At 38.4% G+C, this 26,828-nt stretch overlaps 1 protein-coding gene across 1 annotated transcript in view; it reads left to right on the forward strand.

The window, feature by feature from the left end:
• The window catches only part of CNR1 (cannabinoid receptor 1), a 115,777-nt gene that overhangs the window by 44,348 nt on the left and 44,601 nt on the right, over positions 1-26,828 (forward strand). Inside the window, exon 2 of the mRNA XM_089691309.1 lies at positions 11,304-11,378. The gene's annotated coding sequence lies outside the window, so the exon portion shown is untranslated. The remainder of the gene's footprint in view (positions 1-11,303; positions 11,379-26,828) is intronic.

The raw sequence follows: 26,828 nt of genomic DNA on the forward strand, positions 1-26,828 counted from the left end.
CCAACATCAAACCTATCATCTTTGCAGAGGGGATGGCATTTTTAGACCTCAGTTGTACCAACAATCATTTAAGGGGCATCCAGTTAGTATGAAAGCAGAACTCCTGACAAACAGCTAAATATGTAGGAAGGGATTAAGATCTCAATCTTGTACTCATATGCAAGCAGTTTAATCCTTTTATCTGCAGTGAGGTTTTCAGTAGTGAGATTTGTAAACCTAAATGATTACAAAATTGCTTAAATTATTATCATTATTATCATTACAGGTACTTATATAGCGCAGTCAATTTACGCAGCTCTTTACATATATATTGTACATTCACATCAGTCCCTAACCCTCAAGGAGAGTAAAATCTAAGGTCCCTAACTTACATTGATACATACACATACTAGGGCCAGTTTAGAAAATATCCAATTAACCTACCAGCATGTCTTTGGAGTGTGGGAGGAAATCGGAGTACCCGGAGGAAACCCACGCAGGCACAGGGAGAACATGCAAACTCCACCAGGTGGTGCCGTGGTTGGGATTTGAACCAACAACTCTAGTACTGCCAGGTGGAAGTGCTAACCATTTAGCCACTGTGGTAAAAATGACTTGAAGACTAAGCTCACCATTTTATGTTTAACATGTTGCTATGAACCCCCCCTCACTCTCAGACGTCACTGCCCCATGATCCACTGATCATGAATCCAATGCTCTACAGGCTCCTGAGCAAAAAAAAACAAATTCACATTCACTTACAAATACATATGCATTTATTATTTTTTTAAGCAAAGGTCAACCTAGCCTTTAAATTATCTCTTGTCTGTGCCTGGCCAACAATTTTCCCAGTTGACTATTATTTTTTCTCCCCAAGATAGGTTGGTGCTTAGTATGTAGTCTGCCATCCTCCTTCACAGGCCAGTAAAGGCATGTTCACTTAATATGAAGGTATATATATGTATCACAACTTTTTTTTTTTAAATACAGTTGAGTAGTCATATTATGCATGCATGATCGGTTATCTAAGTGTCTGTAGGTAGCCCATACAACAGTGTAAAGCCAACATTTTCTTAGTTTTTGACAAAGTATGGAAAGGTTGAACCATCAGTCAAGTTCTTTTTTACTGTTTGTGTCCCTGCTGGGAAGATTCCCCCCTCTAATTGACCAAGTGACTAATGTTTCCGAGACAGAAAGAAAGGGGAAGTCCAAAGATGTGAGTAGTCATCAGAGAAATAAGTGAAGAAGAATTATATATGAGGATAACTGTTCCTGTGACAATTCTCTAATCTGGAAACTTAGTTCACTTTGGAGAGATTTCCTCTCATATTCTCATATTCTGTTGTGTACAGGACAGGTAGTGAAGGGAACTCTCTCCAACTGGATGCAAAAAGTGACCTGATAAATGTTTTAATAATTCCTTTAACACAATATCTAAAACCAAAAAAAGATTTAAATTTGCATGCACTTTTACATTAAGTAGTCACAGATTCCTTTTGCCCTCAGACATTTTTGGGGAATAAACCTCATGATAATAATGTACAGATAGTTGGACAATATTATGGTAATCCAAAACAAGTGGCTGCAGCACACTATTGTTTTTATTTCATGCATATGTTTGCTATTAGTCTACAGTGCTTTGCTAGAAAAGGAATTTACATGTATAGAAAAGGGTGACTGACAGAAATGGAGAAAATCCAAATCCTATGAAATCCTCTGAAAACCTCAGTGAAAACGAGAGAAGTTGGAAACAGAAACTAAAGCTATCCTTAGCTATATAACAGCAATTGATAAACTCTAAACATTTTAGAAAATACTTTCACATAACACACATAAAAAATATACATGTACTGTAAATATGTGTGCATATGCTCTCAAACCCCCACCATAAAAAAGGAATTTATAGAATTACGGTGCTAAGAAACATTTAAAAAAAGTATTTAAAGTATACATAAACCCTCACCTTGTAAAGCAACCCATTCAGTTTAAAATGGAAATGCAGGGCAAAACATCTGTGTATAGATATAACAAAAACTATACAGTGATTGGCTGTGCGGGGGAGGAGGGGGGGGGGAGCAGAGGTCTGATGATTGGAGGAGAGCAGGCTGAGTTCCCAGCACAGCTATAGAACTGACCACAATGTGCTCTCTTGTCTAGTGTAGTCAGTTTGTAATAGGAACACAGGGAGACTGGAAGGAACACTAGGAATTTCACACAAGGAAGCAATACAGAGAGAACAGAATATTTTTTCATACAAGTGCAGGGTACAGTAGACACATATCAGGAATATGAAATGCTGGGTTTACCTACTCTTTTAAGTCATTGGTTTAGAAGCATTCATGGCTTAGATTAAGCTAAACACTTGATTGTGGTTTCTGAAACCCTGGTGTTTAAAACTAAAATTGTATTTAGTATTACCCACACTGTTTGAAGCTGCTAGATGATACTTATCTTGCATTAAACAAAGTCATTCCAGTCTACAGAAAAGCAGAGACCACTAATAAACAATTTATGCAATCTAGCCTGATCCACCTGAATTGACAATGTATGTTGTATTTTGCTGTAAACAGTCTACAAATGTCCTAAGTATAAAAAGCAAGGTATGCAGGCATATAATTCACATAATGTAGTGTCAGTAACTTCACAAAACCTAGATAATTACACAAGCTGAAACAATGCCAGCACTAATAGAACAACATGCTACAGCAGTGAAGGAAGCACAGACATTGCAAAATTCCGTAGGAGAGACTGAGAGTGGTGTATTAAGACTAGTACAAAGTAGCCAAGGGAATTAAAATCTTTATTTATTTGCATTTTATAGTAAGCACAAGAGTATACATAAAATTAGACTAGATTATAGCCGGTATACAAAATTTACTATTGAGAAACTGTGGCTAAAATGTAGACTTTATGCTGGAACAGAAGCTAATATAGTTCTATTTAGTTAACTACCTACTCCTGTGAAATGTGAACACCCAACCAGGGGCGGACTGACAACTCATGGGGCCCCCGGGCAATAGGGGATCATGGGGCCCCTGTGTCCTTGCCCAAACTCAAAAAAAGCCTATGAAAAAGGTACCAGGGGCATCTCATGGGGCCCCATACTGACCCCGGGCTCTCGGGCAGTGCCCGAGTTTCCAAATGGCCAGTCCACCCCTGCACCCGACCACTGTGTTAATGCTATATTATGGTGTTAAACTGATCCCCAAAGGATATGTGAGATTTTAACTAAAGGTCTAAGAACAGCTGAACTTTATTTGGGGTTAATCAGAGGCACATTAAATGATGGCAGGTGTGTACTGACTCCTATTTAACATGATTTTGAATGTGATTGCCTAATTTTTAGCACAGCTACAGTACTTACCCAGTTATAAGAGGGTGTGCAAACTTATGCAACCATATTATATTTGTTTTTTATGTTTACTTTCCCCCCTAAAAGATTTCAGGTTGTTTTTCAATTGAGTTGTACGGTTTATAGGTCACATTAAAGGTGGAAAAAGTTCTGAAATGATTTATCTTTGTCTCTTTTTTTTCATCACAGAAACCTGACATTTTAACAGGGGTGTGTAGACTTTTTATATGCCCTATATGTACATGTAATGTGCCCTATATGTACATGGGGCCCCCTACTGACCCCGAGCTCTCGGGCAGTGCCCGAGTTTCAAAAAGGTCAGTCCGCCCCTGCACCCAACCAGTGTGTTAATGCCATATTATGGTGTTAAACTGATTCCCAAAGGATATGTGAGATTTTAACTAAAGGTCTAAGGCCCCAATATTTACCTGGAGTTCTTTATTATGCAAAAGAATAGAATACTAAGTCTATTGTTTGATGGCAAAAGACCAGAAAGTTCTAAATTACACATTAGAATACTACATCTGTAAAGCTACAAGACCTGCAAAGGATTGCTGTGGTAAAAATAAAGGCAGATAATACAAAGGAGGACATTTTGAGGGGAAAGTTGATTAAGCAACACAAATAACAAAACTAAAACCAGCTACTTACAAATCATAACCATTTTTATTTCAGGAGGCAATGAGCAATTCAAATTTTACAGAAAAAAATTACAAACTTTAATACCTACTTGTGTATATGAAACCTGAGTTTAACAGTTGGTAAAAGTAACTAAAAGTAGCTGAACCAGGGGCGGACTGACCATTTGGAAACTCGGGCACTGCCCAAGGGCCCGGGGTCAGTAGGGGGCCCCATGAGATGCCCCTGGTACCTTTTTCATAGGCTTTTTTGAGTTTGGGCAAGGACACAGGGGCCCCATGATCCCCTATTGCCCGGGGGCCCCATGAGTTGTCAGTCCACCCCTGAGCTGAACGTTCACTTTCATTTTAGCATCAGCTCATGCAACCAGCCATTTAAAGATATTTTTCCTGCTGGTACGATGGTGGGTATTGGTGGGTCAGATATTGCTGAGTTACATCATAAGTAGAAAGTTGAGAGACCAGCATTTCTGTACATAACAGTGCTGCGCTATTGGGATGTCACTATACAGTATTTATAGACAACCTGCTTATAATACAGCCAGGTATCATGATACAAATATAACCTCCCAAAACTAAACAGGAACAATCTAGCAACTCCTTTTGTACTATATAGTATAGTTGTATGTATTTGAAACAAAATGCATTTACTTCAAGGGATTATTGAATTGTAAACATATAGTATATCCTAGTATCATTGTAATTCCTGGAGCTTTTTTTCTATACTGGAAGAGGGATCTGTGATTTTAGAGAGTAATGGGAATCTGATCCTTAATCCTCAACCTTTGTAAAATCCTTTCATTATTTTGAACCACTGAAACGACTTTAGTGCAAGACAATTCAATGCATGGAGAATTCAACAACATAAGGATTATTCTTTTTTTCTTACCTTCAGGTGGTGTATATTAAAATCAATTACATTCTTTTTTTTTCATTTTCTTGGGGACATCTCATACTAATATTGGAATTTTTATACTCCTAGTCTTCTACATTTAACAGTTTCTGAGGTACCCTTCAGACTATAGATTCAGTGCCTTCATTATTCCATTTTAAGGGTTTAATCATATTTTTCTTACTTTGACACCAATAATAGCAAAATAATTTTAGCTCTTTTGTGTAGATAACCATATATATTTCAGCACTAGCTTACTGTATAAATTCAGTCATATATTAAAGTGACTGTGTCATACACTCATGAAATACAAGTGAAATATATGTGATATGATACTCAAAACTATATAGCTCAAAAAATATATGAAAAACAAAAAAATCACAATAGTGAAGTCCATGACACAAAAATAATCTTTAACATACAATCCTTTTTCAATTCCCAAAATATTCCACCACAGTGTTTAGTGTACTATTGGAGAAGGTTAATGGCTCACCAGAATGTTTTTTGACCCCCTGTAATAAAGTGAGTCAGATAATGCTTTTCCCAATAGGGTTTATTTAGACGGGATCTCAGGTACACCTCCTCTTCCCAGCCTAGATGGACTAATGAGGAATTTCCCATTCTGCTATTGCTCTGCTCTCTTTAATCCTTTAATTTATAGAGAACTACAAGCCAACAATCACAAAGGATGTCGGTACTTGTAGTTCATTCATTCATTCACAGAACTCTGTGAATGAACGATACGGCTGTGCTGTTTTCAAAAAGTGACAGCTAGTATGGAGAACTTCATCCTGTACAGGTATCACAGGGAGAGAGGGCATCAAGCAGTAGTTGCAGCAATGGGAACATGTTACATGTTCCACCCTAAAAATGGGTGGAACGTGTAACATGTTTCCAGAGGTGAACTTATCCTCTAAAAAACACCCCTGTACTGACAAAATTTCTAGGCAAAGTTCACATACTTTAACTGATATATTAAGCTTCTCACTAACAGCATCTGCCTCAACAGGTGTGTCACAGACCTTTTGCGAAAAATGACAAATATCGCTTCTAGATACTGCAGACCCAGTTACAATTGTGGGAACAAATGCTACAGGCTCCAAGCAAAGGCACCACATCAAAATAATATTCTATGTTCCAGGTGTGGTCCTTATGACATCTCATCATGTAATAGCATGAGAGCATATGCCAAGTTTTTAGAGAGTTCCATTCTTCGCTTGAGCTTCATCCTGATACCCAAACTTTGATCAAAGGAGTTAAGAGAGAATTAACTTTTCAGTTACTTGGTGCTTGGTTGGGCAAATTACTTTGGTATATCTGTTTCTAAACTTTATTCCTTCTTCCTTCATTTTTTATACCTATACTTTTTGAAAGTTTACAGCTTCTTAGGGTGTAGTAATAACTTTTAGCATTCCCCAACTAAAGGAACATGCTGTAATAATAATAATAATAATAATACATCTAATAATTCCATCTTTCAGAAACATACTGTATGAACTATAGACCTATTTCTTTTTAGGACACAGTTCAACATATATTTAATAAAATAATAGCTAATATGGTTTTCCAATTTACTGTACCTAATGATTTATTGTCAAACAGGCTTAAGATAACACTATTAGATCAATAAACCACATATCTTTCAGTCATGGTTTTGGGAAGCAACTCTTCAGTGGAAGCTTTCTTTTCACTCTTCTCTTCTTCCCTAAATCAATGGAGTTCCCTCATCTACTTTTTATATCAGTAATTGATTCCCCTCATATTCATCTTAGCCTTTATAAACCATTCCCTTTGTATGGGCTATCTCATTAACTGAACTAAACATAACTATGCAGCATATGCAGACCTTCTTTCCTATTATTTCATAACAATGCAACCAAATGTTCATAAATGAATTTCAATGTGATGGAAAATGTTTTAACCAAACAAAGCCTATATCCTCTGAAGATGCTGTTTACAGTGAAACGCGTTAGAGCAGGGCCAAGCATGTGACATTATCATGCACGCTTGCGGGAATCCAGCAGTGCTCATCCCTTGTTATATGCCTGTGATTGTCTTCTTATTGTAAGTACATTTTCATATTAAAATCCCTTGTTTTTAACATACTGCACTACAATGGTTCCTTCTTGCTTATACCTATACAGGATCGTACCTACTGTAGATCCAGTAGCATGTTTGAACATTGTATGGTGTGAGACAGCAAGGCACTTTATGATCTCTATGTGGGATCAGTGTCTCTGGTAAGGAGTTTGTCTTACTTGTGGGTAGTGCAATTTCCTGGCATCCTCTATTCCTGCTGCACTGAATACTCTTATGTCTCACACTTTGAAGTGTGTCTTCCTTTTCTTTGGGATTTTCCATCTTGATTTTGGACTGTTCACCAGGATATTTATCCATGTTTATGGACATTTTGCATGTTTGCTTTATTCATCTTTATTATTTTTGTTTGCCCTATTGAATAACATATTTTTATTTATGATTGTTTATTTATTAGCGCCATATGTACATTTGTCCATCTGCACATGTATATACACCTCTCTATGTTTTTTTCTATTTTGAGTGGAGTACTGGGTTATATTATATATACTTTTTGTATTTGATTGATTTTGAGCTTATCGTTGGCCATAAACACATTTGTCCATCAGTACATATATACACTTTCCTATGTTTATCTTTATTTTGAAAGTAGAGTACTGTATTACACATGCTTAATGTTTGAATGCTTTTTAAATAGATGGCACAATTTTGTCTGTGTTTATATTTGGTTTTTAATTTTTACATTTTGAAAGTTATTGCATGTACTGTATGAGTTTACACTGTTATTATATTTTCATAAAATAATATGGTTTGATATAGGTACAGTATATTGTATGCACAATTGCACTTTGAAATATTTAAGAGACAGCACACCCACTTCTTGAATTATTGGAAAATGTTCTAATCGAGCTTTGCATGTTTTATACCGCCATAGAGATTCTTTTTTGAATTATAGACCAATATTGCAAAAAAATATTGTATTATGATAACTCTGCTTGGTTATTACAAAAAAAAGTGTAGGAATTCCATTTTTTCTCTGCCTATATTTATAGTTTCTTCACAATTACATAGAGACTAAACTGTCCAGAAAATATGGCAGCATACCAGTGACCACTCAGGAAGCTGGAGTTCTCAACCCATAACTCCATAGGTTAGTAAAATAGAATTACGCATTGGATTCTGCTGGGTGACTAAAGCTCAGCCAAAAGCAGTGAGCCTGCTAGCTTTCCAGTGCTGAAAGGGAACTGGTAAGCAATCCTTTGCATTTAAATTCACCCAGTGAACTAGTCTGTGTGAAACATAGATTGGTTAGTTGGCCTGAACCTGTGTTAAATATGAATCAGCCCATTCTATCACAAGTTCTGACTAAAAAAGAAAACAGTTCTGTTAATGGTTAATAAGCAGATGGATGATAAGCTATTGGATGGGGCCCAGTCTCCATTCAGTAGACTGATTCTTATGAGCATCTGACTCTTTTTGCTCTGGTGCTTTGAGAAAATACTAAAGGTAATTAAAACAGCTTTAGATGTACAGAAGGATTAGAGTAATGTTTTGAGGTGGGGGCCCTTTTGGGCTATGTTCCTGATACACACATCTAATACTTAACAGCATTCATACTGAGATGAAGGTAGCAGGGGGGTCACATTCTTACAGCTCTTTAGCTTTATCTGTCGTGTTAATTTAGTACTTTAGGACAGGGAGTGTGCTCTTTTCTCTCCTAAAATGTTGAACTACCATGATGGCCCATATTTTCCAGTATAAAGAGATTCTTTCTTTTGAACATAAAAATAAATAATTATATAAAATTGTAGAAAGAGAAAACAAAAAAAAGTGGACAAATTTTAGAGGACGGAGTGACAGTGCAGCTGATAATCAGCCTTGTTTGCTCATCTTAACTCTTGCTGTTTAGAAGAAATGCACCCCTATTTCAAATGAATCTCACTGCCATCTTATTTTAAAATGAATCTTGGATCAATGTATTCAAGTACTTATCATACTTACAAAGATTGTCATGATGAAATGTTATACCCTATTGTGCCGACAATCTATAGTCAAATGGCCAACTGTGGACATAGCAGACTCGCTGTCACTTAAAGAGAAAGTATTGTGTATTTTCAGTAAGTTATATTTATATCAAGCTGTGTTGATTTAAAAAAATGAAAAGAAAATGCATTTCTAGAAAAAAGCCAGGATTGAAGATAATACTACTAAAATCCACTGTGTCATCAAGCATGGCGTTAAGATAGCTATTAGACACTCAATGGTAGATTAGAGTTTAAAGGGATGATCTGCTCACTACAACAATTTCTATTCATGTTCATTTTGCTGTAGCAACATAGTGTTCTTCATTAGAAAGGGCCTCTGTTTGACATCTGCATAATTTTGTCATCATTGCTGAACATCAGCTAGAACTTGCAGTACTCACACTGGTATAAATGTCAGTGGAATAATGTGAATAACAATTATGTGCGAAAAGGTTAACAAGACCCATCATGTTATGTATATTTATCTAAAGCTGTCACTTTGTATGGCTGTGTAATGAGTTGTACAATGGGTTTCAGCTACCCCAGAGTCCCCAAAATATCCTGAACTTTAAGTGCCTGAGCAAACTCTCCAGCCCCAAAAACTTTCACATAAGGGAAGGGGATGTGGTTAAACCTATGAAAATGATGACTTTCTAAAAATAATTTTGGAGGAACACTGATGAATTTTTGAGAGGCTTGCTGTAATGAGTGTAGTACCTTATGCTGCCTAGCATCTATCAAGGTTTATAGCCTTACTATAAAAGGCTAGCTTTGTTGGCAATGTTGCTATTGTTTTGTTCACACTTCACACTCTACATACTTAAAGCTGATCTCTGGGCACAAAACTTTTAATACATATATTTCTTAATAGCCAATCCACTTTGTGTGCATCAAGTGTCTGTGCAAATCCAAATCTTACCTCAATTTGCTTTACTGAACATATCTTGGGCAGAAAAACAAGAAAAACCACTGCTAGCCCAAAAATATAAATACAATATGACTAGAAGTAAATGAATGAAGAATGTTAAATAAATAAAAAATAAAAGATTAACTGTTGCCGCTGGTCACTGATGTGTGTTCCCACACCTAACAACAAACCATTCCCATATAAAAGTGCAGCGCAACCAAAATATTTATCCAATAATAAACAAGTCCCCATGAGGAAGTTGCTGTATGAAACGCATCACTGGGTGTCACCTGCATGCCTGGAAGTTTGTGAGATGCCATTTTATCATATCTCTCCCATCGATGTCCAGCCTCAAAGGATCAGCTAGTCATATGTGAAAGTAATGATTTGGATTCAGTGTACTGGAATATAGAGTATATGTTTCTTGTGAGCAACATTTTATTGATTGATGAATAAAGGTCAGGGTGGATTTTATACTACACTATGAAATCTTTCATTCTTTTTGTCTCGTGCTAAGTTGGAAAGTTCCCTATAGTACCGAGAGAAGTAAGCTCTGGCAGAATTGCTGCATCCTTTTGTCCCAGTGATCTGAGAAGGCTGTATTTGAGTTTCACCTTATGGTGGGTCATATTCTTGAGGTAAGAGGCAGCAGAGACAGGTGTTGGGGCACAGTGGTGGATTTTGTTGCAGGTTTTTGGTGACAGAGCATGCATGTCACTAAAACACTTATTATTTACATTGTAGACACACATTGGTATTTTGAAGAGAGCTCCATGGACTTTACTTGAATAACAAGATTTGAGCTCTTTTTTCATCACTTGGACATTGGACTGCACTTTATTTGTGGTTAATATACAATATATTATTGTAGTAGTATAAGTGTATATGCATAGATGCATATTGAACTGCACCTTATTTGTGGCTAATATATAAATTGTTGATATAGTGTTATATGTTTACATGCACAGATTTATAATGAATTGTTTATTATTTGAAAAATATTGGTATATGGTTGCGCTGCACTTTTGTATAGGAGTTTTTTTATGAGTTGAGCCCAGCAGGCTACACTTACTACAGGCTGCCTGAAGAAAACTAAAGGATGAGATGGATAAAAGACCAGTCACCCTGTACAAGGAGAGAGAGCAGTAGTGACTGGTCTTTATCAGAGGACGTTTCACACTAGATTACTGTACAGATTTGGAAGAAATACAAAAAGCACAAGATTGTATTTAGACAATATTTACTTATACCTGAGTTCAGCTTTAAAATAGACTCATAAAGGTGTTCACCTGCTTCTCATGGATATGCTTTTAAACTAATGAGGGTATTTATTGTTGAACTATAGCTTTCCTAAAATTTAACATAATTATGATTGCAATGTAATGTAATGTCCAAAACACTAACTTTAAAAACAATAAATTATGCAACTGTTTCATATATACACCAATTTTAAATCTATTATTTTTTCCTACAGATTAAAACTACACTGTACACTTGGGTGGTCTTTTACATCAGCAAACCAAAATGGACACTCCATTCTGATCTTCAGGTGATGTATACTTAATATCTGAATTGCTAGCATTATCTAAAAAGCTAGATATTATGTATTTTCTTAAGCCCATCTGTTTCTTAAAACCAAACTGTGAATTAAATTGTTCCCTGCAAAGGAAATATCAAAAGCACAAGACAGAGCACCGCGGCAAACAGTAGTATGTAAAACTTTAATAAAAGCATTGAAAAGTAATGCACTCACACAGGGGCGGACTGACAACTCATGGGGCCCCCGGGCAATAGGGGATCATGGGGCCCCTGTGTCCTTGCCCAAACTCAAAAAAGCCTATGAAAAAGGTACCAATGGCATCTCATGGGGCCCCCTACTGACCCTGGGCCCTCGGGCAGTGCCCGAGTTTCCAAATGGTCAGTCCGCCCCTGCACTCACATTTTGTAATCCCTCTGCAGTAACATTAGGAAGGGAGGCATCATATGCTAGGAACCACCAACATTGATGTAGGAGGAATATGGGACTGTAGGTGCACAGATGGGTCTGTAGGGCACACACCACTGCTGAAGCGCACACTCTTCTCCAGTGGTCACCCTCCTTTTCCTCTCCTAGTCAAAATGTTCCCCCAGTGTGTGATCACTAGATCCAGTAGTTTGGGAACATGTTTCAGGGAGGCTTATCTCCTTTCTCAGACTAGCAACTTAATGACAGTTTAATGGCTATATATAGAGAATTGCTAGTAAAACTAATAAGCAGCTTTTGTTAACCACATTTATCCATGCCAACAGGCTTGCACAGTGATTGGACACCCCTACCCAGACTCAACTATTTACTGAAATGAGCCACTAAAACCTCTCTTCAGATTATGCAGGGACTGCCCACTCATGGCCCCTGATCACAATAATGAATGCTTTATTGAGTTACCGTGCATGCACAGTAACTCAAATAAGGGTGATACTGTGATCACAGGACATTGCACGTACACGGCATCCTCATGACTGAGGTCCAAGATGTGTAACCTGGATATCTGGCATCTATGTCTTTATGTTCGGCAGCTCCAGTGGCAGCTAATCAGAGCTAGCTTCCTTAGTGTTACAATGTTTGTGCTGAAGACTGCCCTGGACTGTCTGGATCAGTCAGTGGTCATAGGTGGGTGGTTGCGTGGGTGGGCAGGGAGATGTCCCTCCAGTCAGTTGAACCCAGCAGTGGATATTTTGGGCTGCTGCCTTTCTGGTATGGCCTTGAGGTCATTTCCACACGTATACTTGGAATAGTAGAAAACAAGGAGCACCCGAAGTCCAATAGAATGCACTTTTGATGGTAGATTAGGAGGCATGTATTGAGAGTAATGACGACTACATCAAGCCAATGTGTTTCAGGAGAAAACACTCTCTTTTCTTCAGGACTATTAAACAAATACGAAAAATATACAGAGAAACAAATAAAATGATATCTTGTATGTAACACAGAAGAATGGTAATACTCAAATGAATGTATGTGTTTTACTTTAGGAGAGCTTTATCCCCCATTTGATGCTTCATTGTGAAAAATGTACATTAACAGAAAAATGGTTTGAAGCTGTTAGTGTAACATTCGGATAACGCTCACTCAGGTTGTTTAGGGGACCAATTAGCACTTGTTCACAGGTTTGGTAATCACAAAAAATTGGAATGACATACGTGAGCATTTCTAGCTTACACAGTAAATGCAAAAGTCATCCAGATCATTGTTGGAACCTGGGGATTAATCCAGGGAGGGAATATTTTTAATAATTTTAGTGTGTATATATATATATATCAAAATTTTTTTGTCTTTTTTTGTAAATTCCATTTGAAAGACTATCTAAGTTTATCATGTCCACAGGGTGACAATGCTGCTGCACAATTTCATTGAGGAACACACAACCCTTTCATCCTATTACAGGAAGTAAACAAATAGCAGATCCATTGGCAGAATCAATGGGTAATAAAACAATGTTACGGGGGACTCAGAAAAACAGAACCTGTATTAATGCAATGACAGATTACATCATATACTATATGTATTTTGCCCATTTTAGACATTCAATATTATTTTGCAGTCCAACTGTAACTCCACAGCATAGACAGTAGCATAGAAATATACAGTATTTTTATTATTCTGTAATACAAACATAGGCAAAGATATAGTGATTCATTGAAGTTCACCGTGAGAATGTCTGGTGTAGGATGAAAAAGCCTTTCTAAATGGGAATCAGATAGGTGGGGAAAAGGGTGTGTTTTCCTGACATCAAAGCGGAGCTCTACCCAAAAGTGGAAGCTTCGCTTGTCTGCCTATTTCCCCCCTCCATTGCCAAATTTGGCACTTTTTGGGGAGGTGCAGGTACCTGGTTGTGACAGGTACCCTCTCCCACTTTAGGTATGTGAACTAATCTGGAAGTTCAGCCTCTCTCCTTCCCCCCACACACTTCTAGGACACTTCACAAGTCCAGAAGACTGAGAGACCAATCACAAGACACAGCACAACTCACACATTTGCAGTAGGGAACAGGCTATGAAGTGTCACAGTTTTACTTCTGGTTTCCCTTACTTGCAATGCTGGCACCGTGAACCCAGAGGCTAGCCCATGTAATGACAGTGCTGGACCCCTGGACAGGTAAGTGTCCTTATATTAAAAGTCAGCAGCTGCAGTATTTAATCACAATAAAACAAAACCTAAGCAAAAATATCAATGGTTGTAAAGGGATTGCAGGTGCCTCATCCAGGTCCATAATATAAATTGGTTAAAAAAAAGTAATACCAAGACAGGCTATCGTTATCAGTCATATACTATAAAGAATGACTACAGACACATTGACACAAGGTATCTGATCTTGTAAATATGCAAACTGACAGATATAATTTTATCTATTGACAAACTCCAATCTTTACAATGTGTTGATCATCCTTTTTTCGAGGTATTCGAACTATTGTCTCCTGATCTTCCCAAAGGGCATTTGCTTATTCTATATTCTGCTGAGCTTCTCATGAGTCATAATCCAAGACATTTTATTTCTGACAAAGATAAGATTTACATTGGATTTCTTCAATTCTTTGGCAATAATTTGAGCATGATGGGGACAATGGAGCAGTACTTTTCTTGACAGGTTCTGGAGGAACTGCCTTCCTGTTCCCTTGTGTTCTGGGCATTTTTACCCTAGGTTTTGGAGCCAGAGCCACCTTGGAGGAGTATGATTCTGGGCCAGGTGAAGCATATTGTTTTTCTCCCTTGTTTTGGGGTTTTTGGCATTTTCTTTAGCCAAAGGAGGCTGGGTAGGTGTGGTATAGCTACTAGTGCACATCGAGATCCTATAGATCAGGTCCCGTGATTACCTGTCAGTGGTTTTATGTTGGAGAGGTGCAGAGCAAAGGGATACAGCATTCATCACTCTCAGCCACATTCCCTTTTCTTTGCTATTTGTTGGGTATAATTTTCAGTGCCTAAGTATGTGTTTGGAGCTACAGAACATAATACAGGGCACAATACTCACTGTTAATTACCTTACGCAGAATTTCAGATTGATGACACATGACAAGAATGTTTGGTATGAGGAAAACCCTTAACTAGGTAATGTTTGATGTTTGTTTATAACCTCAGAAACACAATATTCTCCAATTGCTTCTCACTGAATACCTCTAACAGTGATCACACATTGACTGGTACAAGACATCGTAATGTAGATGCGTATTTATGTTCTCTAAACTCTGGGATTTGCATATCACTTTTGCATCTTTAGAAATATGCATTTTTAACTTTCATATAGGTCCTTCTTCTTGATCTCAGCACCTTGGTTAATCCAACATCTATGCTCCAATTTCTTCTTTTACTTTGTTCTCAAAAGTATTGCTAATCTCAGTAGTAGAGGGACTTGTCTCCTCAAAAAATTACAAGAGCTAGATCAGTGGTTGCATAGCTATCAATAGGGCTGCTCACGCCAGGAAGGTCTCTGCTAATAATTATATTATTTTGTTGTCTGTGTATGCAATGTAACATTCCTTTTCCAGAGAAAATATTCAGCTGATATAGAGTTATGTAAAGCATAACTTCAGCTATCTTACTTAACAGTGCCTACCTGCACCCCCTCAAAGGTCCCCCCAATTTTAATTTTTTTTAACAAACTGCCCCTTTTTCTTGCTGTTTTCCAGTCATCGTACTTGCAGTAAATGTTTTGAAAAACAGTAAACTCTTGCAGCCACCACATAAAATGACTGATAAGCAATAGTATATTTAATGTTTGTTCTTGGGTTTAGATATATTTTATTATATATTAAACAAAATTCCTGTGTGTGTGCTTCAAGTTTGCATGCTCTCAACAGGCTGTTTGTAATTACAAATGTTAAGGACAATAGATCTAAGGTACTTTTCATTCTTGCAAACCTGTCAATAATGACAGCTAAAATAATGTGCAAGATATCCACTAAGCTCTAGAAGGTTACATTTTTAAGCTCTGGGCTAATTTATCTGACAATTGCGCTTTCATGCAACACTGTACGTAAATTAAATTTATATAATTTTTTTCACACAAATAAATCTTTCTTTTGGTGGTATTTGATCACCACTGAGTTTTTCATTTGTTATTATATAAAAAGACTAATAATTTTGAAAAAAAAATCTACTTTCTGTAATAAAACATATCCAATAAACGAAAAAAAAAATTAATTTCTTCATAAATTTAGGCCAAAATATATTCTGCTACATGTCTTTGGTTAAAACAAAATCCCAATATGTGTATATTGATTAGTTTGTGTGAACGTTATAGCATCTACAAACTATGGTATCTACTGTATATTTGAAAAATTTCTCTTTTTTTCATTTCTGATGTACTGATGGCATATCTATTTTTTTTACATCCTTAAAATACCAGGACAGTTCATTTACCCTATTTTGGAATGTAGATAGTCCAAGGGTTTTAGTAAGAGGCATGGTTATTTTTTTGGAAGTTGTAATTTTTTTGTCACTTTTTTTTAGAAAATGAAGAAATGAAATAATATTTGTGTTTTTTTTTTTTAACATACTGTCACCGGTGCAGTACAGCATCATCATATGACTGGTGTGGTGGTGATCAGGGACACTAACTGGTGACAGTATGTAAAAAGAAAAAATATTATTTATTTATTCAATGTTAATTTTTTTTACTGACTTTCATCAGAGTAGTTCAGTGTCACTATAGTAACACTGTACTACTCATTGTTACAATGAAAATCACTGTATCATCAATGTTTTGAACTGTCATGAATGGGTTAAATTCATGAAAGCTGAGACTATTTTTGATCTGTGAGCTACAGCTAATCACATGGCAAAGGGTGCTGTGATTGGCCCAGGTACCATGTGATAGTGGTGGGCCAATCACAGCTCATTGGTATAGGAAGCAGAGCATGACTGGCAGGACATGCCAGTCAAGGGGGGTAGCCTTCTCCTAAACCTGTGCAGGTTGGATGACTTACATGTGCATGATCCAGCCTGCATGTGCCGCCCAGCAAAATAGTAAATGTATTGTGGGCGGTCGGCAAGCTGATATAAAGACTTCCTCTTAAATAGACCCAGAATTCATGTCTGTCTTACAAGAAAATCTGTGATCATTGCATTCTAAAGGTAAATGATAAATGATGCAGTATAGCCACTAAGTAAAGACAGCATGTGCTAGTAGTGACTTGTTTTTAATTAAAGTTGTCGCAAATAATGTATTGTGCAATATCATTCATCTTCCTTCTAGTAGCAGACATTTAGAAAGGCAATTATTGTATTCTGTCTGTGGAATATTAGCTGCATTGCATTTGTTCTAAATCTCAAAACCCTTGGGTAGTAAATGAATGGCAAATTTTTATGCTGCCAAATATTATTATACTTAGTATGCCTCACATCTGAAGGAGCATAGAAAAAGTTTCACGCAAGGTTCCTTATTAAAAAAGTTCTTCAATGCTCCCTCAAAACACATTAGTAGTGTACTTAACCTGGAGTATAATTGAGTTCCATTGCATGTCTAAATAGCATTTGTCATACTGAGATGGTAAATTAACTTCAGCTAATTGTGCAAAGGAAAATCCATATTTTTTAAATATAAGATGGCCGCTCCACACAAATATATCATATATCAAAAATATAGGCAAAAATGGAAAGCAGCGGTGTGTAAATCTTATTCTCAATAAAAGCATAATTTAATTTCATATGCTTTCAGTATTTTCTCATTTAGACATGCCATTATACTGTGAGGCTGGGAACAAAATGAGCTTTTTTCACTCCAAACTTCAATGAGGGACAGCCATAACATTACAAATGATGCTCCTCTACAGATCTGAGAAAGTATGCAACCACTCTTTCTTTTCTCAAGCAGATATAGAAAACCTTCAAGTTTAATCTGCTTATATTTTGCATTCCCTGGTTGCTATCACCCCCTCATCAACATGCTAATGAAATTTTAAAATGAAACCTCTCCATTTTCTTTGCATACCTTATTTGATACCACTCGGTCTCTGTACTTTTCTATTCAATACAGGCAGATCATGGCTGTTGGGTGGTGCCAAAATAGTGCCGTGATGTTGAACCTCCATGACTGAAATACACTTAATTAAAGGGGTGGGCCAGGGACAACACTAGATGTTCTTAAATTCCTTCAGCCTGGAAATGAAGAGGACTCTATCTGACTTTCTGGAGCTTCTGATGCATAGTGTGAGAAGCTCACTGTGTACAGTGAAATCCTATCCTGTACTGATAATGCTTAGTACAGGATAACAGTATAACTAAGCCATGGCCAGCATTACCAGGCAGCAACAGAATTTTCACAATATTTTCTGACAAAAAATGAAGGTGTCCATGCTATTTTGTAATGAGCTAGCATACTGATTTTTTAAATTTGTATTTATTTATTTTTTTACTTTAGATTAGCAAAAAACTCTGTAGTGGGGTTGACAATAACATTGAAGTTTAAGAGCCACAAGCCCCAGTGGAGGTCTGGTAAATCTAGTCATGTCCTGTCTAAACACGTAGCTTTTATTTTAGGACTGAAGTATTTTAAGCTTCTTAGCTGATGTTGTAAAATGAAGAACCAAATATATACAATGCCAGTAGCAAAAGAGGTATGCTAAATAGGTCTAGAAAATGTTATGAGCTTGATCATGTAAACTTACCATAAAGGTGCATATCAATTGAGCATTTCTTTTTCATTTTTGCAGTGTGGGATGTTGGTTCTGAATTAACTTTAAATATAAGTAAAGGCAAAACATATTTTTTCATTTGGGATAGAGATAGTGTCAATGCTTCCACTAGGCAAACTAGGCAGCTGTGCCACCTAGGGGCACCTGGGAGGAGCACAGGCTGGCACTCTCTGTGTGGAACGCAGCCACGTCATGAATGATCTGTCAGCTGAGGGGAGGGGCTGCAGAAGTGAGGAAGAAAGGACAGAGGAAGATGCCGGATGTCTGGGGCCAGTGTAGCAGCTTGGATGCAGCTCCTTCCAGTGTTCCTCTCAGACTCAGTCCCTAACTGCAAGCCGGCTGGCAGCTGCTCTTCACTGTGGAGTTCCAGCCCTACTCTTCCCATTCATCAGTGGAACTGCGCCTGGGGAGGAAGGTAATGTCTGACTTTGATGTCTTGTGTCTGTGTGAGTGTGACCTGGCCAGCCATCCATCGCATGTCAAATGTGTCAGTGTTGGTGGTGGTTTGTTTTGTCGGATCTGTCACTGTATGGGATAGCTCAGTTCAGGTGTTCTCTGTGTATGTGTGTGTGTGTGTGTGTGTGTGGGCTGGGCGGCCTGTTGTCACAGAGTTTTATCTCCCCTCATTGCCTGGGGAATTCCAGCCTGGGATCTGTCAGTGTGGATCCATCATCTTCCACTCACTGTAACTGTCACCCATCCACTGCCAGCCCCAAATACAGTCCGTCCGTGACACTGATTGTGTCTTTAATATTGGTGCTGGTGGCATCTTACGGCACTTTTTTTTGCAAAATAAATGTTTTTTGATTTAATATTTTCTTCCGTTTTTCAAAATTGTATTTACTTTTTTTTTGGGGGGGGCGCTAGTATCTGGTCTTGCCTAGGGCGCAAAATAGTCTAGCACCAGCCCTAGATAGAGAGAATATGGATTAGAACACCTGTCAGTTTTTATTGCTTTCGGTGTCCCTGTTAGGAAGATTCACCCTCTCCTGATTACCATTATCATTGAAAGTAAAAAAAAATCCCAAATTTTAGGTTGTCCCCAGAAAACTTAATAGAGAGGAAATCTTCCAATGGGGGCACTGAATCTGGCCTCATGAGATTCCAAGGATTTTCTCTCACTTCCTGTCTTGGCTATGGGACAGGAAGTGAAGGGAAATCTCACCAATGGGACAAAGATGGAAAAAATAAACATTACAAGGGTTATACCCCTCCCTTACTCTATCCAAAATGAAAAAAAATTACACAGAAGTGTACTTTAGTGACACAGGGCTCATTTACCCGTCACCTCTAAAGTGCAATCTGTGGTGAGTCACTTTTTAAAGGGCATTTGACAAGTGATAAGGAATCAATATGTCATCTCTTCACCACCTCATTATCTTCTAAGAGCCCACACCACCATACTGCAACCTCGGTAATACTATTGCTGCCTTCCTGTCCCCTTATGGAGATTTCCCTTCACTCCCATTCTAAAGAAATAACAGGTGATCTCTCTAAAAGAAAGTGAAAACCTCTGTTAGACAGAATAAGTGTCTCCATTGGAAAATATCCCCTCACCTCCTATTTGGGTGACTGCTAAAAGTTCTGGATTTTCTCCCAAATTTAATTTTGGTTACAATGGTCACAAGTAGAGATGAGCGAATCGAACTAGGCGAACCGGAATTCGAGTCGAATTTCAGGAAATATTCGATTCGTGTCGAAACCGAAATTTTGCCTACTTCGGGTGCGCGAATCGAACATTTCCCGATCAGCCGGCAAAAGTGTCCCTGCAGTGAGCTCCGCTATTTCTGACAGTTCTCTGACAGAAGGAACACATGTTTAGCGGTTGAAACATTGTATCTATTAGTTTACATTTAGGATACAGATGTTTCAACCACTGTACATGTGAAGAAGTTGTGAGAGAACTGTCAGAAATAGAGGAACTCTGCACATACACTTTTTGCCGGCTTGGAATTATTCTTCTTTTCATCCTACTTCTTCTTCTTCTTCATCCTCAGAAGAAGAGGATGAGGATGAGGATGAAGAAGAAGAAGAAGAAGAAGAAGAAGAAGAAGAAGAAGAAGTAGGATGAAAAGAAGAATAATTCCAAGCCGGCAAAAAGTGTATGTGCAGAGTTCCTCTATTTCTGACAGTTCTCTCACAGCTTCTTCACATGTACAGCGGTTGAAACATCTGTATCCTAAATGGAAACTAATAGATACAATTTGTATCTATTAGTTTCCATTTAGGATACAGATATTTCAACCGCTGTACATGTGAAGAAGCTGTGAGAGAACTGTCAGAAATAGAGGAACTCTGCACATACACTTTTTGCCGGCTTGGAATTATTCTTCTTTTCATTCTTCTTCTTCTTCCTCATCCTCATCCTCATCCTCATCCTCTTCTTCTGAGGATGAGGATGAAGAAGAAGAAGAAGAAGAAGTAGGATGAAAAGAAGAATAATTCCAAGCCAGCAAAAAGTGTATGTGCAGAGTTCCTCTATTCTGCAGATACACTTAGAGGAGCTCTGCAGATACACTTAGAGGAGCTCTGCACATACACTTTTTGCCGGCTTGGAATTAATCTTATTTTCATCCTACTTCTTCTTCTTCTTCTTCTTCTTCTTCTTCTTCATCCTCATCCTCAGAAGAAGAAGAGGATGAGGATGAGGATGAAGAAGAAGAAGAAGAAGTAGGATGAAAATAAGAATAATTCCAAACCGGAAAAAAGTGTATGTGCAGAGCTCCTCTAAGTGTATCTGCAGAGCTCCTCTAAGTGTATCTGCAGAATAGAGGAACTCTGCACATACACTTTTTGCCGGAAACCGCTGTATGGAGTGAATGTCCCAGAACTGTCAGAAATAGACTATTTATGACAGTTCTGTGACATTCACTGCATACAGCTGTTTTAACCGCTGTATGGAGGGAATGTCATGGAACTGTCAGAAATAGACTATTAATGACAGTTCTGGGACTGTCCTTCAATGCAGCGGTTGAAACATTGTATGTATTTGTTTCCATAAATGGATCCATTTATGGAAACAAATACATACAATGTTTCAACCGCTGTATGGAAGGACAGTCCCACAACTGTCATTAATAGTCTATTTCTGACAGTTCCATGACATTCCCTCCATACAGCGGTTAAAACAGCTGTATGGAGTGAATGTCCCAGATCTATCAGAAATAGACTATTTATGACAGTTCTGGGACATTCACTGCATACAGCTGTTTTAACCGCTGTATGGAGGGAATGTCATGGAACTGTCAGAAATAGACTATTAATGACAGTTGTGGGACTGTCCTTCAATGCAGCGGTTGAAACATTGTATGTATTTGTTTCCATAAATGGATCCATTTATGGAAACAAATACATACAATGTTTCAACCGCTGCATGGAAGGACAGTCCCAGAACTGTCATTAATAGTCTATTTCTGACAGTTCCATGACATTCCCTCCATACAGCGGTTAAAACAGCTGTATGAAGTGAATGTCCCAGATCTATCAGAAATAGACTATTTATGACAGTTCTGGGACATTCACTCCATACAGCTGTTTTAACCGTTGTATGGAGGGAATGTCATGGAACTGTCAGAAATAGACTATTAATGACAGTTGTGGGACTGTCCTTCCATACAGCGGTTGAAACATTGTATGTATTTGTTTCCATAAATGGATCCATTTATGGAAACAAATACATACAATGTTTCAACCGCTGTATGGAAGGACAGTCCCACAACTGTCATTAATAGTCTATTTCTGACAGTTCCATGACATTCCCTCCATACAGCGGTTAAAACAGCTGTATGGAGTGAATGTCCCAGATCTATCAGAAATAGACTATTTATGACAGTTCTGGGACATTCACTGCATACAGCTGTTTTAACCGCTGTATGGAGGGAATGTCATGGAACTGTCAGAAATAGACTATTAATGACAGTTGTGGGACTGTCCTTCAATGCAGCGGTTGAAACATTGTATGTATTTGTTTCCATAAATGGATCCATTTATGGAAACAAATACATACAATGTTTCAACCGCTGCATGGAAGGACAGTCCCAGAACTGTCATTAATAGTCTATTTCTGACAGTTCCATGACATTCCCTCCATACAGCGGTTAAAACAGCTGTATGGAGTGAATGTCCCAGATCTATCAGAAATAGACTATTTATGACAGTTCTGGGACATTCACTGCATACAGCTGTTTTAACCGCTGTATGGAGGGAATGTCATGGAACTGTCAGAAATAGACTATTAATGACAGTTGTGGGACTGTCCTTCAATGCAGCGGTTGAAACATTGTATGTATTTGTTTCCATAAATGGATCCATTTATGGAAACAAATACATACAATGTTTCAACCGCTGCATGGAAGGACAGTCCCAGAACTGTCATTAATAGTCTATTTCTGACAGTTCCATGACATTCCCTCCATACAGCGGTTAAAACAGCTGTATGGAGTGAATGTCCCAGATCTATCAGAAATAGACTATTTATGACAGTTCTGGGACATTCACTGCATACAGCTGTTTTAACCGCTGTATGGAGGGAATGTCATGGAACTGTCAGAAATAGACTATTAATGACAGTTCTGGGACTGTCCTTCAATGCAGCGGTTGAAACATTGTATGTATTTGTTTCCATAAATGGATCCATTTATGGAAACAAATACATACAATGTTTCAACCGCTGCATGGAAGGACAGTCCCAGAACTGTCATTAATAGTCTATTTCTGACAGTTCCATGACATTCCCTCCATACAGCGGTTAAAACAGCTGTATGGAGTGAATGTCCCAGATCTATCAGAAATAGACTATTTATGACAGTTCTGGGACATTCACTGCATACAGCTGTTTTAACCGCTGTATGGAGGGAATGTCATGGAACTGTCAGAAATAGACTATTAATGACAGTTCTGGGACTGTCCTTCCATGCAGCGGTTGAAACATTGTATGTATTTGTTTCCATAAATGGATCCATTTATGGAAACAAATACATACAATGTTTCAACCGCTGCATGGAAGGACAGTCCCAGAACTGTCATTAATAGTCTATTTCTGACAGTTCTATGACATTCCCTCCATACAGCGGTTGAAACCGCTGTATGGAGTGAATGTCCCAGAACTGTCAGAAATAGACAGAAACTGTCACAGAACTGTCCTTCTTCTCATCCTTCTCCTTCTTCTCATCCTTCTTCTCATCCTTCTTCTCATCCTTCTCCTTCTTCTCATCCTTCTCCTTCTTCTCATCCTTCTCCTTCTGCTCATCCTTCTTCTCATCCTTCTCCTTCTTCTCATCCTTCTCCTTCTCCTTCTTCTCATCCTTCTCCTTCTCCTTCTTCTCATCCTTCTCCTTCTCATCCTTCTCCTTCTCCTTCTCATCCTTCTCCTTCTTCTCATCCTTCTCCTTCTTCTCATCCTTCTCCTTCTCCTTCTTCTCATCCTTCTCCTTCTCATCCTTCTCCTTCTTCTCATCCTTCTCCTTCTCCTCATCCTTTTTCTTCTCATCCTTCTCCTTCTCCTTCTTCTCATCCTTCTCCTTCTTCTCATCCTTCTCCTTCTTCTCATCCTTCTCCTTCTTCTCATCCTTCTCCTTCTTCTCCTTCTTCTCATCATTCTCCTTCTTCTCATCCTTCTCCTTCTTCTCATCCTTCTCATCCTTCTTCTCATCCTTCTTCTTCTCATCCTTCTCCTTCTTCTCATCCTTCTCCTTCTCCTTCTTCTCATCCTTCTCCTTCTTCTCATCCTTCTCCTTCTTCTCATCCTTCTCCTTCTCATCCTTCTCCTTCTCCTTCTTCTCTTCCTTCTCCTTCTTCTCATCCTTCTCCTTCTTCTCATCCTTCTTCTTCTCATCCTTCTCCTCCTTCTTCTCATCCTTCTTCTCATCCTTCTTCTTCTCATCCTTCTCCTTCTTCTCATCCTTCTCCTTCTCCTTCTTCTCATCCTTCTCCTTCTTCTCATCCTTCTCCTTCTTCTCATCCTTCTCCTTCTTCTCATCCTTCTCCTTCTTCTCATCCTTCTCCTTCTCCTTCTTCTCTTCCTTCTCCTTCTTATCATCCTTCTCCTTCTTCTCATCATTCTCCTTCTTCTCATCCTTCTCCTTCTTCTCATCCTTCTTCTTCTCATCCTTTTCGTTCTTCTCATCCTTCTTCTTCTCATCCTTCTTCTTCTCATCCTTCTCCTTCTCATCCTTCTCTTTCTTCTCATCCTTCTCCTTCTCCTTCTTCTCATCCTTCTCCTTCTTCTCATCCTTCTCCTTCTCCTTCTTCTCATCCTTCTCCTTATTCTCAGCCTTCTTCTTCTCATCCTTCTCCTTCTCATCCTTCTCCTTCTCATCCTTCTCCTTCTTCTCATCCTTCTCCTTCTTCTCATCCTTCTCCTTCTCCTTCTTCTCATCCTTCTCCTTCTCCTTCTTCTCATCCTTCTCCTTCTCCTTCTTCTCATCCTTCTCCTTCTTCTCATCCTTCTCCTTCTTCTCATCCTTCTCCTTCTCCTTCTTCTCATCCTTCTCCTTCTCCTTCTTCTCATCCTTCTCCTTCTCCTTCTCCTTCCTCATCTCCAAGGGCATTTAAATTAAAGGTACAGTGTTCTGCACTAATTTAAAGGCTCTCTGAAGCCTAGAAACCCTTTAAATAAGTCATCTTCGTAGCGGAGAAATTCGCATCGAATCGAATTTCACACTGGAATTCGCCGAATCAGCCGAATCGAATTTTTCATTTCTTCGCTCATCTCTAGTCACAAGAACAGAACCCTTCCCTACATTATTCAGGGGGACAATTGTTTTAGGTGCTTTTTATGGTTTATTGCTATAATTTGGGGGTGCAGTAGCAGGTATGTAGTATGATATCCATGACTTGTAATGTCTAGTACTACTATAATGGCAATGGCATTATCACTTCCTAGGTTCCTTGTCAGTTTCAGTGACAGCATTGTTAGCAGTTTTGTGGCCCTAAATCTGTACTTACACTTTTAGTCTCCACCACTTAAATTTTTCAAAAACCATAATTATATATATAAATAAATGAAATAATAACACAGAGTTCAAACATATTTGGAGGCATTGTGCAATGTGCATATCAGACCATTGTAAACACCCTCATTTTAAAATAGAATCATATGTTTACCGCACCACTATGCAGGCAGGCATATCCCATCACTGTGTGATATCAACAAAGCCATTTGATTTCCATGACGTTGCTAATATGGTAACCACATGACATTGCTTATACACAAACAGTTAAAGTAGTTAAAAAGGTTGAATTCCATGCGTGAAAGCAAATAAAAACCTTCTGTGTATAGTCTTCCCTCAGCCCCCTCACCCCAATACTTATCTGAGCCTGATCCCAATCCAGCAATGTGTATAAAGACACAGAGCTCTCCTGGATCTCCCTCTCCTCATTGGTTGACACTCACAGCAGGAGCTATTGGCTCCCTTTGTTGTCAATCACAACCATTAATAATGGCTCTGTTAGTCCCATAGACACACCAAGGCGGCTCAGGAGCGAGTACGCATGCATGCCCCCAGAGTAAGCAGCTTTCTCTGGGTGCACTCAGCAGGGAAGAGGGTCCAGAATCAGGGGACCCCAGAATAGGAGGATCAGGGTACACTGTGCAGAACCATTGCAGAGAGCAGGTAAGTATAACATGTTTGTTATTTTTTTTAAAACCTTTATAACCACTTTAAGGTTTGTGTTAAGCTGGGTATACACAGATTAACATTCATCTGTTTGAGAAAGAACTGGATGAATTTAGATTTTTTTTAATTGAGCCCATTGATTTAATTAAAAAAAAACTCAGTGGGGTTGGTTTACTAAAGGCAAACAGGCTGGGCACTACAAGTGCATTCTAAGTGCATTTGGAAGTGCACGGACACTGCACAGAAAGTGCAGTTGCTCTAGATCTGAGGGGAACATGCAAGGAAAATAAAAAAACAGCATTTTTGTTTGCATATGATTGGATGAAAGAAATCAGCAGAGCTTCGCCTTATTTTAAAGCTTCCCCTTGGATAGAAAGGAACTGCACTTGCAGTGCACAGTATATTTACCTTTAGTGAATCAACCCCCATCTGAGTACCCTGCTTTAGGGTTATCATTAGGGTACTGGTTAGGGTTACTGTTTTGAGGCACAGGAACAGTTTCTGGATAGTTTAAAGGAGTTTTACTAAACCCAAGAGCAATTTAGCTGCTAAAATACCGCCCTATAGCAGAACTACTGCTACAGGGCGACAGGGCTGCTCAAAATCTAATATATATATATATTTAAAAAAAAATATATATGTGTGTGTGATTTCGCATTTCCAGGTAGGGGGTGTGTGTGCGTGCGTGTAGGCATTTCCCACCCTACCCGCGC

The sequence above is a fragment of the Staurois parvus genome, unplaced genomic scaffold, assembly GCF_062004578.1.
Source record: "Staurois parvus isolate SC_StPar_1 unplaced genomic scaffold, SC_StPar_1.0 ptg000561l, whole genome shotgun sequence".
NCBI lineage: Eukaryota > Metazoa > Chordata > Amphibia > Anura > Ranidae > Staurois > Staurois parvus.